The sequence below is a fragment of the Myripristis murdjan genome, chromosome 17 (assembly GCF_902150065.1).
Source record: "Myripristis murdjan chromosome 17, fMyrMur1.1, whole genome shotgun sequence".
In the NCBI taxonomy this organism is placed as follows: domain Eukaryota; kingdom Metazoa; phylum Chordata; class Actinopteri; order Holocentriformes; family Holocentridae; genus Myripristis; species Myripristis murdjan.
Genome location: NC_043996.1, coordinates 16,296,559 through 16,309,566, shown reverse-complemented (window position 1 = coordinate 16,309,566; position 13,008 = coordinate 16,296,559).

Here is a 13,008-nt window from a genome sequence, read left to right as displayed (position 1 = left end):
ATATGCACAAGCTAACAATACATATTCATTAATGAATGTTTTCAGAACATCCACACATTTGAGGACTAAAATAGCCGTTGACTTGTCTTATACATAGAACATCAACTGCTGACAATATCATAAAATTTAAAAGGGATATCTAATAAAATATACATTTCAAACACTTTGCATCACATTTTCTTCAGACATGCAATCAGGAAGTAAATTGGATGAACTGGATGGCCCAGTGACTCCACAATGTGATGACATTTATGGAAGGCCAGTGGGAAGAAAATCGAAAAAGACAGTGACAGTGACTTTGACAAGGAGCCTCCTGGATCAATCAAGCACTGCTGCTTTGTATATTCAATGTTCTCACTGCAAATGTCACACCCTATTGTTTTAACGCATTTCATATTGCACTTGCATTATTATTCCTTTTTACTGAAACACTGGTTCAAACTGTATGTAGAAGTATTAGACTTTCAATTATTTTAATGTAAAACTGTAATTGTAAAAAAAAAAAAAAAAGTACTCTAATGTAAACTGTAATGTAACAGTAATGTAAAAAACAAAACAAAACAAAAGAAAACCTCCCTGTACTACAACACTGGTCCTTAATAAAGCACAAGCTGCAGTTGCATGGAAAATAAGTGGGAAACATTTTAATAATCCTGTGATCGAGCCTATACAGTAAATAACATGGTGACAGATTTTGTTTTGAAACCAAGACAATTAAAATTAAAGCCTCATTCAGTAAAGACACACCAGCCAAAAAAAACAGTCAAATTACTCCTTTTTCCACAAATATTCTGCAATAACTCCACGTGCCAAAATGTAAGTGTGGACTAAAATGTGGACATTGATAATTACAGGCTAAAAATAGCACTGCAGCATCTGAATGCAAGCAGAGAGAGTTCTCAAGACTGCACGTGCTGGCAGGCTACGACCACACACTAGGCTACTATTAGTGAAGAAACTAGTGGCAACATAAAGCATTGTAGTTTCATGCACACCTTCACTCTGCCATGGCTCTCTGTAACAATCCATGTGATGCAAGCTATAACCAGTATTCACTCCGCTAATAATGGCTGATGCCAATCAAATGTTACCTGTTCATTTAAAAAAGCCGACACTGCATCAATCTGATGTGTTACCACTCCTTGAGGTCTTTCCATCGAGTAATGGCAGGGCCAAAATGCAGTCTTGTTTTATTGCACTGTTACACTATTGCACTTACTGTAAAGAGGTGGAAGAAAACAACTTCCCATTACTGGTTGTGCATGACCTCAAGGCAGGTTTATGCTCAGAGAACACAAAAAAAGTCTCCACATTATTCAACAAGGTGGCAGGCCAGTAATAGTAAAGACATTCATCTTGCAAGGGAATTTAGGTTCAGTGTTTTGCATAGTTGTAGAGCACCAGTGCACTTGCATCATCTAAATTACAACCTGAATCAAACAATCTAGACCATGGGGGAAATAAATTTGTTAAAAAAAAAATATGTATCTATATCTCTATCTATCTATCTATCTATCTATCTATCTATCTATCTATCTATCTATACCTAGATAGATATAGATATAGATATACATACATACATACATATACACACACACACACACACACACACACACACACATATGTGTGTGTGTGTATATATATATATATATATATATATATATATATATATATATATATATATATATATATATATATATATATATTTATGACCGCACTCATCTAAAGTTTGGGAATTGTTTTTTTTGTTTTTTTGTTTTTTTTGAAATGGCAAACCACACAAGCACATCCACTATGCCTGATCATCTGCCCATCCATCCCTTGTTTATTGTTTATTTTTGATCACTATTAGTTGTTACCTTGGCAACAACTACTCTCCTGCTATCCATTTCCCAAAGACCTACATGCTTACTCCGATTGTAAGACAGCAGCATAAACCCATTTTGATACTCCTACCATTAATTCATGTGCCACCCAGCTTTTGGATTACATGCCTAGTAAACACATCAGAAAAATTCATAAATTTGTAACAGAGCATTAGATGCTGCAGTGTTTCTCTTACAGTAGCCTTGTCATCTGGAGAGCAGCTCTTTCAGCATCAGCAATGCTACTGAATGACTATAGAAATACTATAGAAATAAACTTGGGCACAACATCAACTTTGATGTATGTAGACTGTACGAGGATCACACCTACTGAATCTCGTAGAGAACGTAATCAGCGCGTCATTCATCGGTGCGTCATGTATCTGTGCTGCTATAATGGTACACAATGAAGCTTGGCAAGAATTGAGCCATTGCAAAAGTAGTATTGATGTGTTTGGACAATCCCAAACATTTCCATCCATCCATCCATCCATCTTCTGCCGCTTATCCGGGGCCAGGTCGCGGGGGCAGCAGTCTAAGCAGAGATGCCCAGACTTCCTTCTCCCCAGACACTTCCGCCAGCTCCTCAGGAGGAACCCCAAGGCGTTCCCAGGCCAGCCGAGAGACATAGTCCCTCCCCGGGGCCTCCTCCCGGTGGGGCATGCCCAGAACACCTCCCCAGGGAGGCGTCCAGGGGGCATCCGAAACAGATGCCCGAGCCACCTCAACTGGTTCCTCTCGATGTGGAGGAGCAGTGGCTCTACTCCGAGCTCCTCCCGAGTGACCGAGCTCCTCACCCTTTCTCTAAGGGAGCGCCCGGCCACCCTGCGAAGGAAACTCATTTCGGCCGCTTGTATCCGCGATCTAGTCCTTTCGGTCATTACCCAAAGCTCATGACCATAGGTGAGGGTAGGAACGTAGATTGACTGGTAAATCGAGAGCTTCGCCTTTCGGCTTAGCTCCTTCTTCACCACGACGGACCGGTACACCGACCGCATCACTGCGGAGGCTGCACCGATCCGCCTGTCAATCTCACGCTCCATCCTTCCCTCACTCATGAACAAGACCCCGAGATACTTGAACTCCTCCTCTTGAGGCAGGACTTCTCCACCAACCCGGAGAGGGCATGCCACCTTTTTCCGGTCGAGAACCATGACTTGGAGGTGCTGATTCTCATCCCCGCTGCTTCACAGTCCGCTGCAAACCGCCCCAGTACCTGCTGAAGGTCCTGCATCGATGGGGCCAACAGGACAACATCATCCGCAAAAAGCAGTGATGAAATCCTGTGGCTCCCAAACAGGACTCCCTCCGGCCCCTGGCTGCGCCTAGAAGTCCAACATGCACTGGGAACAGGTCTGACTTATTGCCGGCAATGCGAACAAAGCTTCTGCTCCGGTCGTACAGGGACCGAACAGCCCTTAGCAAAGGGCCTCGGACCCCATACTCCTGGAGCACCCCCCACAGGGCACCACGAGGGACACGGTTGAATGCCTTCTCCAAATCCACAAAGCTCATGTGAACTGGTTGGGCAAACTTCCACGAACCCTCAAGCACCCTCCGGAGGGTATAGAGCTGGTCCAGTGTTCCACGGCCAGGACGAAAACCGCCTTGTTCCTCCTGAATCCGAGGTTCGACTATTGGCCGAATCCTCCTCTCCAGCACCCTGGCGTAGACCTTCCCGGGTAGGCTGAGAAGTGTGATCCCCCTGTAGTTGGAACACACTCTCCGGTCCCCCTTCTTATAAAGAGGGACCACCACCCCGGTCTGCCATGCCAAACATTTTGCTTTGCTCATTAACCTCCATCATTGCGATTATTGCCGGTATCATATTGATCAGCGGCTGTTTTTATGCTGCATTCCTACTGGTTACTTAGTAGATGTAGGTTGTAGCAGCTGTCACATTGTGAGATGGTTATTGTAAATTTCTGGCAATGACAGAAGTTTGTCCCAGGCAATCTTTGGTCACAAGACCATGAGAGCGGCCATCTTTGAACCTCTCTTACACTGTGGGCCACCGTTCTGGAACCACGACCAAAGATATTGATCATCTTTTGTCTGAGACAGCCCGAAATAGTAAAGTGTATACCCCGTTTTAGGAAAACTGTATCCTCGTGTATGTAGTACATTTAGTTTGCCAGTTTTCTTTTATAGTGGAGATCCCTCTCAACATACTTGTCTTAGCTTTTAACTAGAGATGGTACCGATACTGATACTGGTATCGGGAAGTGCCCGATATAGCCTTATTTGGTCATATTGGAATCAGCGAGTATGCCTGTTAATGCACCAATACTACCACCGATACCACCACGTGATGCGGATGCACGCAGGGCGCCCCACCTGATGCCGACTGGTGCTGTGGCCGGCTCGCCTGATGCCGGCCAGTGGCTTTTTTATTCAAACAAGATTTTGTCCATACAAAAAGTATTTTTCCAAAAAAGAGCCCTGAAAAAGAGGGGTCATCTTTTATGCGGGTCAATATGGTAAGTTGCAAAATGTCAGCCATTTGGCAAAACGGTTTAAGAGTGTCTAGACTGTCAAACTATGTTGGATAATAAAAGAACAGTTCTGTGGCATTCATTCTCTGTATGTTCTTTCATGTTTTACAAAGGGTTTAACCTGATGACAGCAATCATATCATGTAAGGTTGGTAGTGTACAGCAGAAGCACGCCGGTATGGGATCGGTATTGGCTTTTAGGCAGAATGTAGTATCTGTAGGAATCGGATCGGCAAGGAAAAAATGGTATCGTGCCATCCCTACTTTTAACCCAGCCTGGTTTAGGTTATCATTCCATTTCTTTGCCAATATTTTCGTAAGAGGAGCTTTAATTCATGTTGTAAAGACACCCCTATGTCTCTGATAGGTGGAGGTGAAGCTCTCCCTATACTCCCTGTTAGAAGGAAAGGTAGAGTCGTATATAGTAAGAACAGAAAAATGTGCAGACAGAATATTGTAAAAAGAGTCTTAACTTTCACATGTAAATTCTCAATTATTATTTTGCTTTTTCCTGACTATTATTGCATTTCTTTGTTCCCTGCTGCTATCCATCTGCAGATCTCCCCCCTGGGCTTAAGCTTGTCCACCTGGCCCGCTACTTGCACTCTTTTATTTTTCTTACTCTCTTTCTCCACAGGCCTGTTTCACTCTTTTCCTTTTTTCTTGTGTCAGCTCCCCCATTATCTTACTCTTGAGTGCTACCAGGAAACACCGGTCTCTATCATCTTTCAGTCTCTAAACATATGCAGCCAATTAGTCTGCTTCCAAGCTGCCTGTGCAATCTGATGAGTGGAGTGGGGAGCGTGATGAAGGCAAGCAGGTTGGAAACTAGTGGTTAGAGAGTCCTAATGGAAAAACAGAGAAATGTATTCATAGTTTGGTTTGTCGTTATTGTTCCCATCAAACAGCAGACAGGTGCAGCTGCCCTAATACTAAGCAGAAGAAAGATGCCATAAAAGAATGAAGCAGCCTCAAACCATTAGTTTACTATAAATTCAAACACCAAGTAATTAGTGAGGTTTTGCACCAGCTAATACAAATTACAAAGTAAAAATGTATAGATGTAGAAATGCATTTCTACATTCTGAATCCATCTAGACTTAAGTATGACTAAACAAAAACACATTCTAATATTCATCAGAGCTGTACCTTGTGTTTATGTGGGAGAAGCTTTGGTGGTTCATTATTTTATCCGCCCTCATTTGTGTCAACGCACCACCTGTTCAGATGTGGCCTGCTGTCAGGCTTTATGATGTAAAATATGTCCATAGTGAGCCAGCATGTTAATACAAGAGCTCACCAGGAGATGAAAAACTGGCAGCCTGGTGATACCTGGGGGTGAATGTGAAGCCTGAAGTAACAAGTGAGATCAAAGTGAAAAAACAATGGCAGTCTTTTTTTTTTTTTTTTTTTTGATAATCATTTAGTTTACACTGTTAATGGCATCTGTACACTGTCCTCATTAATTTTCTACCTTTTGTACAAGCTCTTCACAGCCATAATTAAAAAACAAACAAACAAACAAACAAAAAAGCATCTTCCACAGGCTTGAAAAGTGCTTGGACTAAGTAATCCACCACAGTAAGCATGCTGCCTTTTGCCAAAACATCTTTTTGTCTCATCATTATGTTATTGTACTTGAGAGCAATCAAAATGAAATTGTCTACCGGAAAATTGTCCTTCTTTTGGCATCGGCACTTACAGCAGAATTGTAAGTGAAGATAGCAGTTCAATTCAAGCTTGGGTTGCCATTTAATCCTCTAAATTTAAAATGAAGACAAATGAGGGAATATTAAAACAGGTAATTTGATATGACAGCCATCAGCTCATTGGTGTAGTGGACTAAATGTCAGCTGAAGTGCGCATACATTTGTAGAAAACCTTTTTTTTTTTTTTTTACATTGTATATAGTACAATATATTGGATACTGCTATTTGATTTCCATTTCCCCAACAATTAATGACATATTGGGAAAAAAATGATATTTCTGAAAAAAAAAAAAAAGATTTCAGTAATGATACATATGAAATCAGGATTTCAGAGCACGAGTTGCCAACAATTATTATTATTAGTATTATTTTTACCTATTTTGTAAAAATGGCTTGGTGTGTTTGAAATACTGTTTCAAGATAGAAAGAGTGGCAGCATCATGGAAGTTGGAGTGGATGGGATATTAATATCTCACAGTCAATTTGGAGCTCTAACGTGCTTAGAAACTGCACTCAAAGGACAGAATTAATTACTTTGTCACAGATTAGGCTTAGTGTTTGAGGTATAACCCAAACACTTGTCACTTGTCACTGCTTATAAGCTCTGACAAGAGGGCACGAAGATGTAGAGCTGCATTTATCATTGTTATGTTGGACTGTATGGATAATTCTCTTGTAGGCCCATTACACATGGCTCCCCAAATCATATATCAACGTGAGAGGTATATTTACCAGTGCGTTTGGCAGTATGTTGAATTGTTTTGTCTGTCTTGCAAATCCACTTGCAAGCCTGACGTCTGAACATGGGAATTACACTCAGCAGTCCTGCTGTAGACTAATAGCCAATGCTGTTTTTATAGTCTATTAGAAATAATGTCTTTATGCTAAGCTAACACGAAATGCTACCCATGGGAACCAAAGCACTGGACGTATAGAGGTGAAAATGGTATTGAACATCTTGTCTCAGTCTGGTTAAGTCGGAAAAAGGGCATTTTGTCCAACATGGAGTATTCCTTTAATCATTTCAAGTAGAGTTGTCCTCTTGATCACTGGTGCTTGAAGAGTTGAGTAACATCTCGTGTGTGTTCTTGTCTAGTTACTGTATGAGTATGCAGTGTCGGTGGGTGTGTTTTGACTGTGCTTAGAGTGTGCACAACGACACGTAAGAAAATTAAATCATTTACGCGTCTTTTGTATTTTGGTTGTTTTTGTTCTTGCTGCCTTCTTCTGTCTTTCTCCCAACTGTTTTACAGATGGTGCAGGTCCACTCTTCACTCGTCCATACTCCTTCCTGTACTCTCTTCACCCCCTCTCCATCTGTCTCCTCCTTTTTTTTCCTGTTTGTTGTGTGTATTTGTTCTCTGTACACTCGTGGCTCCCGGTCTCTTGGTCTAGAAGGCTGATAATCCTCAGACAAATTCATCACCGTGTCTGTGCAAGACCAACACTCGGCTACACAGAAGCTACCCTCGCTGTCTGTGTCTGTGTGTCTGTGTGTGCATGTGTTTGTTTACCTTCGTGCCCAGCGGTCCCCAACCAGATGGGTTAATTGTTTCACTGCCATAAAGAGGATATGAGTACTGCAGCAGAGACAACTTTATGCCAACCAATATGCTATCCAATACTGTGTATTCTCTGTTGTCTGAAACAGTAATTTATAAAAAGCGCATGCAGCTTCTAAAATATGATCAGGATGAAGTTATATCACTGTACTGATACAGATTTTAAGCTGCAGCTGAAATCAAGAACACCATGTTACCGTTCAACATTCAACTGATTTTCCCATTAACATATTACTGTTACACATTCTGAATTCAGTTCCACTGTAGCATTGCCAAGCATGTTCATCTTTCCAATATTTAGGGTATGAGTTACAGTCCGTAGGCAAACACCTACAAAAATAATGAGCACGATTCTATTGGCTGTGCAGTGCAGTGCAGTCTTGATATATTTCAGTGCAAAGCAATGTCCACGAGGACACTTCATTTTGACAAGGTGCTGGTTATTGTTCCACAGCAATGGGAGGTATCTGGATCAATTTCAGACTCATCTGCTCATTCTCAGCATGACTCTTGTCACTACCTCCATCCTCTCCTCGCAGCCCTCTCTCAATTTTATGGAGGCCGTGACTGAGGACTGAAAGTGTTTCATTTTATTGTAGATTTGCGTTGCTATAACATATTCATAACTTCCATCCATGTAAAATGAATATGTTATTTTTTTGGTTTGTGGAAGTATGCAATATACAGGATGTTCTGTGTGAAAACAGTAGTTAATGATGACTGTGAAAAATAAGATTGAAAATGAGTGCTGTGAGGATACTCGTAGCAACTCAGTGAGTGAACAGTGTCAGAGACAAGCCAGGACATAATTTGTATTGTATTTTAATTATTTATTTATTTCATTACCAGGCGTGACAGGACTTAAATTTCCACAGCATGTAGAATATAAGATACACTGCAAACCTGCCAAAGAGACTGACAGAACTGGCACACTTAACAACTGCAGCTAAAACAGAAGTAAGGAATAATCTGCTCTTTGTTTTTAATACTTGTGTATTAAAAAGGCTTTAATGCTTCCCTCATAATGGGTTATCCAACCTATACCATTTTTATATACAAAAAAGGTAGAACAACAGCACTCGCTTACTTTTGCTGAACGTCTTAGACACAAAATTAAAAGGTTACGATGCAAAAGCTGTTTACTTGCTGTTTACTGCAAAAGAGGTTTACTTGGCTTGCTGCTCTTTCACTCTTATGTTATGATTACATAGGTTGGCTTAGAGTTTTAGGAGCAGCATATGAATTTAGTATAGTGATTAAAGCTGAGTGTTGTGAGGCAGAGAAAGGCTGTCCTCTGGTCTCCCCTGACTACGAGACCAAATGCTACTCTGTTTGAATAGAAATCAATGGAGCAGATGCCTTAACAGCAACTGAACAAAATGCATTTGAGAGGAGATAGTTTTTCAAATTATAAATTGTCTACTTTTCCACTTGTCTTCCACATGTTTATTATTTTAAAATTAATTTATCAGTGAGCTATGGAGCACCTATATAACCAAAAAAATAGGAAGCAGTTTTGCAGCAGTTAGGATTAGGTGGTGGCACTATATTTGTTTCGACAAGGTTACCAGATGCCAGTGACAAGTGTTGAAAAACTGTGAGACTTCCAAAAGTGGCTCACATCATCCCAGCTTTTCATCGCCTCTTTAGCTTTCCCCAATACTTAGAACAAAAGTGAGCAGTCTCCTTAGAGTTTATATTAAGACCGCCTCTGGCTGGGCCACATGTGCATCACACATTATATGGTTATGTTCACCCTCCAGCCAGTCATAAACAAGCAATCACTAACTAACTCTGCTTTGATGTCTAATGTTAAAATAGAACTGTGATAAGAATGATTAAGTATGAGTTACAGTTACTACAGTTTTATTCATAGTATAAGAGTAAAGTATACAATCCCTAATCCTAAACCTTGAGTGGAACATGCATTCCAACCTGAGAAAAACAGCTGCCAGGTGAATTAATGTCTCAAGCGTTCATCTTTGTTTTTATGTTCAGGTCAATATCAGCAGCTCCAGGTCAGTCATTAAGTGAAAGCTTGAAATTTTATTTTCATTACTCACAAACAGCTGGGATGGGTTCAGTTACAGTCTTCTAACAACAAATGCCACACAGGAGCTACATAATGTGGTGCCAATAATCCCTGACATTTCAGTTGACATTTATATCTACTTTAGGTCTTATCCTTAGATACTGTAAGTAGGCAGCCACCAACACTGGCCAAATCAGTGAAATGAATTCATTCTTTTGCTTCTATTGTACTTCTGGCACAAACTGTACATTAGTGGTGGATGGACAGCTGTTTTCTGTGTTCTCTGATCAATTCTTCCTAGTTGGAACTATTAATAAAAACAGTCATGAAAAAAAAATCCAGCGGTGAATAAACAATCTATTCAGTTAATGTCAGAGGTTGACGGGTAATGAAGTCACACCAGGCCAGCATACTGAAATCTGAAAATATCAAATCGAAATGTCAGTTTAAGGGAAAAAAAACAAAAAATGCAAGCGTGTTGCCAATTGTAGCAATGAACATTTTTAGGTGTACATTTTTGAAGGTTAAAAAACTGCGGCAAACTTTTTTCAGCACTCACAGTGTGTCTCTAAAGTACATTTAACACTATTTGATGCATATTGGTGGTTGAAAAAGGTCTCTGTGTACTTCAGCTTTGCCTCAAGTGTAAGTGTGATCGTGAGGTTTGATAGGTTGGAGTGCCTGTGCTGTGTTTGTTCCTTCACTGATCCATCTGTAGGTCGAGTTCCTCATCCAAAGCATCCAACTCTCCTTCAACATGTCCTGCTCCTCAGGCTGTGTTAGTATAGTTTTACCGGTTTGTCACATCTGCTTCCTGCTCCTCTCGTCTTCTATGTCCTGTCACTTTGCCAGTCGGTCAGTCAGTAGTTAGGTCCAGGGCTGGATTTCTCAAAATCTACTGTATTTGGTGGATCGCCATGACATTTTTTGACAACATTCATGCTAGCTAGAGGATGAAACCAGGCAATTTAGACTAGATGGCCCAGCAGAGCATCTGTGATTGACATAACTTATTGGCTTGTTGGGAAACTGGGGCCAATATACGTCAACATGGTGGTCAGTCAGGCAGGCTGTCAGCAGTTAGGTCGAGAGCGGCGTATCTCAAAACATATTTGGTGCATTGCCATAAAATTTTGTGACATTTTTGTTGGCTAAAGGACCAAACCTGGTAATGTTGTCCCAGTGCCACCAGCAGTCCCATAACTAAAAAAAAAACACAGTAGCTGGAAACATGGAACCAAGTCCCAGAGGGGTCTCTAGAGTTGATTTAAATTGTGAAATCAAGAGGATGTGGATAATTCCCTGAACCATAGTTTGAGCCCCATTTTGCTGTGTGGTGCTAGTGGAGTTAGCGTAACATTACCTGATGATGAAGGATGAAGGGTGTCTCTTTAACAATTTGTTTTACTTATCAATAATCTGCCTTTAAATGAGATAATTATTGATATGTGGTCCGAGCCCTTTTAAGGACAATCACATTCTTTACAGTAACACTTCACATCACAGGCAAGGTAAGACCACATTACTACATTAACACATTATCAAAAACCCTTCCTACAATATGCTCAGAAAATAACAAATTGTATTGGGTATGTATTAGATTACACAATTACAAGTTTGAATATTTAATCATGTTTCAATCTGGTGTGTGCATGGGGGCATGTTCATCTTAGGATATGGGCAGATCATTAAAGAGCCCCTTGCAGGGTTGTCTTACAGACACCAGGGTGCACCTGATTTCTGTATCAAAACCATGCACTCAGCAGACCTAATGACTCGCAGAGATGGCAGCTCATATCATTATAGATCCAGCACCATGTTTAACCACTGGCAGCCAGCATTGTGTGTTGAAGGCATCCTCTGGTTCATCCAAACATAAATCCATTTGGACATAGGGAATAGGACGAAAGACAGCTCATTACCACTGCTCAGGTTTTGTGGTGTGGCCTTGGATACAAGTAGTTCCCAAATGGCAGCCCTGCCATAATTACCAGCTCAGTGAAGTTCACAACACACAGTTTTTTTTGTTTAGACTGTGTCACAGAGGTGTTGATTGAATTCTGAGGTAATTTATTAGACTGTGATTTTCCAGTGTTTACCAACTATCCTGTGATATGACTGAATATCCCTGTGAGTTCTGACTTGCAACCACACCCAGTGCAGCTTACACACATAATTGCGCGGACTGTTCTTGACACATTAAATAGATTTGCTGTATTTTTGACTGTTGCGCCTGCGTTTAGGCAGCAATTATTTCGCTCCTTTGTTGCCTCATACTGCTTTGAATTTCATTTTCAGTGATCTTTTGAAACCAACACATCCTCCTAATTGGCGCTGAACTTAACATGATTTGCTTGTGTAACTGCCTTTGTAATTATGATTTAGTGACATCAAAGGAAAAATCCTTAATTGTGCACTCTTTATATTTTGGTAGTATCTCATTAATTTACTATGGCATGTAACAGTGTGCCATATGACTATTTTGTAGATCAATACAGATCGTGTTAAAACAATATCTGCTTTGAATGGCTGGCAAGCTTGAATATTTAATGTGGAGTCTGGGCTGTATCTATTTACACTCAGGCTGTAACTCAGTGACAAGCTCCACAAAACAGTATGCCAGTTAATGCAAGTTAATCAAAAGAAATGCCTCAACTTGAAATTTAAGCAATATGAAATATGCAACGGGTTTAACGTGTTACAATTTAACTGATGCATTATGCAGGTCAGATCTACAAATACTCATTACCAATTTAGTAACATAACGCACCTCCAAGGTCATTAAGTCATGCAAAGCCATTTAGTTTTATAGCTCTCGTAGATAATAATTAAGTGAAATAATGCTTCTGTAAAACCATTTGATTTTGACTAATTTACCCACACCCAAATCCTCCTAGTACTCTCCATGCCGTGTTTTCATGCTGTGCTTGTTAAATGTCATAAGTGATTTTCATTTGATTTGTGCTGCTCTCCTCAAGAAGTTACTGTGTTGACTTGACAGACAAGATTAAATCCTTTCGTTACTTAATCTCCTCCCCCTCTCTAGTTGTGTGTGTGTGTGTGTGTGTGTGTGTGTGTGTGTGTAGCATCTCTCCATCCCTTGTGACTGCCTGGCATTTTGACAAGTGTGTGACAGTCAGATTTGTCATCAACAACAGAATGATAAATCCTTACACAATATGCTGGCAATGATTGGCGTCTCTCAAACAGACAGAGAGAAAAATCAGACGACCAAATGGTATATTTCATAAAGGAATGGGACAAATTCTGCACTAGCCGAGGTTCATCAGACACCCCTCTCATACCGAGGGCTCAACCAGGCTTTGGCCAACATTGGTTTTGTGT